Below are 6,000 nucleotides of genomic sequence, written 5' to 3' on the forward strand. Positions count from 1 at the left end.
TAAAATATTTGATTATAGGTTACAGGTCACACGAAAAGAATAAAGAAATAGTTTAATAAATCTCAAACGAAAAGTTAATTAACAACTCTCGATAAACTAACAGGAAAGCAAATCTCTTCAGGTACTTTGTTTTAGATAAATTACACCTTAAAAACATAGACAATTGCATACACAAATTCATTTATTCATGTTCACCGATTCCTAAAATGATTAGATTCGCGTTCACTATAACTAATCCTTTAGCAAACAAGTCAATTCAAATAGTGATCAGTTGCTTAAACTAACATGCTTCCTAGTGTCCAGTTTGTATCAAGCAAGACTTGTAAATATAATTAATCAAATTGGTCGTTCAATTAACCTCTTGTTGATGGTCATCAGACAAGGCTCACACATTAATTTACTTATTCCCAAGTTAATCCTAGTTTCACATTCGTTATTCCTAGACTTATAATCTCGATGGTCATCAAAATTATAAGAGACAAACAATCAAGCAGATGTTCATACAACTCAATTTACTTAATAATTAACAGCAAATAATTATCATTAACACGTAAGGATCTTTTAACAAGCTTGGCAAGATAAATTAAACATAAATAAACAATTCAATATAGCAATTAGTCTAATAATCAAAGTTTCATTCCATCATAAACGCAAAGTAAAAGGTTTTTACACCTAAATCAGAAACTAAATACATAACAGTAACACAATGGAATGCTAAACATGGTCACATTAACAACCCATATGATTACCGACATGTATCCGCTCTCCAATCCTTCCGATCTCTGCTCCCGTTAGCTTAACGGCCTTCCGGCCGCCTTCTAGAACCTCAAAATGGCTTAACAGAAGTTAATTATCGACTAAATTAGGTTAGAAGTCGAATCCCCCTCTCTGGTTAGCTGATAATCGCCTTTTATAACCCTTGTAACCGACTTACGTACGTTGGGCGTAAGTCGGATTACGTTGGGCGTAGTGAAGATTTATACGCGATTGGAGTTATCTGATTCCAGTCGTTACGCGGGGCGTAGCCTTATATTACGCTGGGCGTAACTCGACTTAGCCATTACACTTAGCATACATGCAACTTACGCGGGGCGTAAATGGCTCCTCCAGCATTTTTCCTTTCTTTTAGCCTCTAAGCCTGATTTCCGCTTCAGTCTTTTCTTTTGTGCTCTATCAACAACGAATAGCTGTAAATCATAATTCAAAGCATTATAAGTACTTTTTAGTTCTAAAAGAGAATAATAAAGGCTAAAATATTAAGATATAATGCATAAATATATATATATATATATATATATATATATATATATATATATATATATATATATATATAATACACATATCAATGACTAAATCACCTTTCACTGGTACTTGTGAAAGAGGTGAGGGATTGTTGGATCTCATATATACAGATGTGTGTGGGCCCTTCAGATCCACCACAAGTGATGCAAACCACTTCTATGTGACTTTTACTGACGATTATAGCAGATATGGATATATCTACTTAATCAACCACAAGTCGGAAACCTTTGAAAAGTTCAAAGATTTTAAGCAAGAAGTGGAGAATCAATTCGGCAGCAAGATAAAGATGCTCAGATCTGATAGGGGTGGTGAGTATCTTAGTATCGAGTTCCACGACTATCTTAAGGAATGTTGAATTTTTTCACAATTGACGCCACCTAGAACACCTCAGCTCAATGGTGTGGCTAAGAGGCGCAAACAAACCCTGTTGGACATGGTTCGTTCCATGATGAGTCGAGCTTCGCTACCAATCTCATTCTAGGGGTATGCATTAGATATTGCCTCCCATATCCTTAATCTAGTCCTAACTAAGAAGGTTGCCAAAACACCTCATGAGATGTGGACATGGAAGGCTCCCTCGTTTGCACATATCAAGGTTTGGGGTTGTGAAGCTTTCATAAGAAGAGAGAATCACGACAAGATCGAACCTCGAAGTGAGCGGTGTGTTTTCATCAGTTACCCACAGAAATCCTTTGGATATCTTTTCTACAGATCTAGTGATCACGTGGTCTTCGTAGCAAGGAGAGGAGTTTTCCGCGAGAGGTAACTCATATGACAAGAGGACAGTGGCAAGACAATTGATCTTGTAGAGATTCAAGAATCAAGCGGTGAAGGAACCTCTAACACTAGCACTCAACCTGAGGAAGAGATTCCTGTTGAACCAATTGACGAGTCGTTACCTCTTAGACGTTCCAATAGAGTTAGCGTTCCACCTGTATTTTATAGTTTCCATATAACTACGAAAGGTGATATATGACAATCAAGTTTGGAACTTGGTTGACAATGTACCAGGTCGAAAGACAGTTGGGTGCAAGTGGATCTTCAAGAAGAAGACCTTCATGGATGGAAAGGTGCACACGTTCAAGGCAATACTAGTTGCGAAGGGCTTAACTCAAACCCCGGGGGTTGACTATGATGAGACCTTCTCACCAGTGGCCAATATCAAGTCTATTAGGGTCATGTTAGCTATCGCTGCATTTCATGATTATGAAATTTGGCAGATGGATATCAAAATCGCTTTCCTTAATGGGAAGTTGGCTGAAGATGTTTATATGTTCCAGCCAGAAGGTTTTGTGGATGCTAAATACCCCAATAGAGTGTGCAAGCTTGAGAAATCCATTTATTGATTAAAGCAAGCGTCTCGCAGATGGAATCTTTTCTTCGATGAGAAAGTCAAAGAGTTTGGTTTCTCTATGAGTGAGGATGAGTACTGTGTATATGCTAAGGCTAGTGGGAATATAGTTAGCTTTCTAGTATTGTTTGTTGATGACATACTGCTCATGGGAAATGGCATTCCAACCTTGCAGGAGGTTAAGTCTTGGCTTAGGAAGTGTTTCGCTATGAAGGATGTAAGGGAAGCAGCTTACATTCTGTGGATAAGGATTTTGAGAAATAGGAGTAAGAGACTAATTGGACTTAGTCAAAGTACTTACTTGGACAAGGTGCTGAAACGTTTTAGCATGGAGAATTCGAAGAAAGGGGAGTTACCTATCCAGAGCAATACCAAACCGAGTAAGACTCAGAGTCCGATTATTGATGCCGAGATAGCGGAGATGAGTCGAGTGTCATATGCTTCTGCCGATGGCTCAATCATGTACGCTATGACATGTACTCGCCCTGATGTGGCTTTTGCGTTGAGCATGGTTAGCCGATATTAAGGGAACCCGGGTAGAGCTTACTGGACAGCAATGAAAAACTTTCCTAAGTACCTGCGGAGGACTAAGGACTAGGTCCTTATACTCGGTGGGAGTGAAGACTTGAGAGAGATAGGGTATAACGACACCAGTTTTAAGACTGACAGAGATAACTTCCGCTCTCAGTCAGGCTGGGTATTTACCCTTAATGGAGGAGTAGTGACTTGGAAACGTTCCAAGTAGGAGACCGTGGCTGATTCAACATGCGAATCAGAGTACATAATTGCGAGCGAAGCATCGAAGGAAGCTATATGGTTGAAGAACTTCATTGAAAACCTTGGAGTTGTACCAGCCATAAAGGAGCCCATGGAGATTTTCTGTGATAACAAAGGAACGGTTGCCTTAACCAAGGAACCAAGGGATCATGGAAGATCCATACATATCGACAAAAAATACCATTTCATCAGACATCAGGTAGAAGAAGGACTCCTCGTGGTCAAGAGGGTATCGTCAGAAGAGAATCTTGTAGATCCCCTCACAAAGGGTCTAAGTAAAATCAAGCATGCTCAGCATGCAAGGAGCATTGGTCTGAAGGACGATATTGGTTTTAGAGATTAGATAGATGTTTAGAAACTTTTAATAGATAAATGTAATTGACATTTGATGATTAAGTAATGGAGATTTATTTATGAGTAAAGTTTAATATCTTGTGTCAATTGTTTACTGTTGTTTCACTTTTGCATATTTTACTTCCTAAATAATTGGGTTGTTTAAATTGTTCATTGTTGATCATACTTTGGAAGTAAGTAATGAGGCAAGACTGTCACGAATTGGTTTGTAGATTGTCTAAGTCCTTAGACATAGCAAAAGTTTGTTGCAACGTTCATGAGTACTTCTGAAATAAGATATGAGTATCGGATTAAACCCACGCTCATTTGAATCACTTAATAGAATTCATCACGAGTGATTTTGAGACGATAATATCGTATAATCTTTAAACCGAGATGTATGAGTTGTTGTTTACGAGATGGTTGTGCATTGATAATGCGTAAACACATAAGTAACTTGATGTTATAAAATGTATTGTTGTGTCGATTTGATGAGTAAATAGTACAAGCATATAAGTCAAAGTTTATTTGTTTCTTTTATCCTAAGAGGGTAAAAGCAATATCTGGGGCCCCTCAATTATTTTGTATTGACTTATGTGTCGGGCCCGGTCAGGACTGAATTGATGTGTTCAATTAAGTTCGTTGTCAGACAAATCAGAGATATCTTGCAGAATGATTTTGTTCCATGTCTTTGTCCACACGATATCTTGCAGAACGGCAGATTGTATGATCCATTATCTAAAGGACGTGTTATTCACTAGGTCAGAGTTCGATAGCGGCTTTTAAAAGCTACAATTGCTAATCGGATTTTAAAGTCATACTTGCAGTTACAGTTATTAGATTTATCCAAGTGGGAGACTATTGGATTGGGTGTCTAAGCCCATAATTGTCATTGGTATGTACTTAATTTGATTATAGCATGGTCATTTTGGGTTGCCTTCACCATAGCAACTAGATAGCATGAGTTTTGGAGAAAGAGGTTAATAAATGGTTTATTAATATATTATAAGTATAATACATTAATTAGAAATCAAATTATTTAATTAGTATTGATTAGAAATTAATTTGGAATTAATTTAGTGATCAAAGGAACTGATTAAAAGAACGGGGACTGATTATGTAAATCAGAGATAGTTGCAGTTTGGGCTGATGGACTCTATTGAAAGGGCTAGACGAAAATCTATGGCAAGCCCTATAGAGTTTTTGTCCAAGGCCTATCATATGGGGCATGGACCGCTTATGGCCTAAGCAAGGAAATTAGGGTTTCTAGCTGAAAACCCTAGTAGCCTTAACAATAAGAGGAACCCCCAACCTCTAGAAATCGGCCTACCTGCTTTCCAAGAGAAACCCTAGCCTATTTCTACCTCTTTCTCCCTCATTCTTTATTGTTGGTGTTTGTGACTCCATTAGAGGTGCAACGCTTGGGTCACTAGGCTTTCAAGGTCAAGGAATTGAAGAATGATTACTTGTTATTTCAAGATAAAAAGAAAGGTAAGATCTAAACTATATTAGTTTTGATTTTATATCTTATGATTAGGGTTATCGCTTTAGAAATCTTGTTTGCATGTATAAATTGAGAAAAACCTAGATCCAAAGCAATTAGGGTTGCATGTGCACATAGGAATGTTGTAATGCTCAAAACCCATCATACACACCACCTATTGAATAACACAAGGCAAACCTTTAGTCTACCTTCTAAAACTAGCATTTACTAAAAGTCAACGGCAGTTGGCCTCCACGTCGTGGCCTACTCATGGCCACTTCGTGGCAAATGAGCTTATAAGTGTACATTTCCATTCACATATCATGGTAACCACACCTCCACATCATGGGAGAGCCTGCCTTAAACAGTCGATGAGCCTCTCATCGTCACGTCGTGGTTACTGGCTAAAAACAAATTTCTTGCTAAAGTTCTTAATTTGTTAATCCCATTTGCACAAGTTGTCTAGAAGTCTTCCAAGGACCCTAATGGTCCATAAAAATCCAAACTTTATGGACATGCATTTCCCATACATATCCTCAACCTAACTAGGTCAAAATATGAGAAAAGTGCTCTCTAACAAATGCATGACTCCAAAAACTCAACTATCTTCTAGATCTAGAAGATAAGAAGCTCGAGGCAACTTGGTGAGTCATAAAGTTGCAAACCTTGTCTCACTGGATCAATCAAAACTCATCAAAGGACCCAAGCATGCAAAATAATCCTAGATCTACTAAGGACTCAAAAAGATTACAAA

This window comes from Lactuca serriola, chromosome 5 (assembly GCF_051521515.1).
Source record: "Lactuca serriola cultivar US96UC23 chromosome 5, Lser_US96UC23_V15, whole genome shotgun sequence".
NCBI classification, from domain to species: Eukaryota; Viridiplantae; Streptophyta; class Magnoliopsida; order Asterales; family Asteraceae; genus Lactuca; species Lactuca serriola.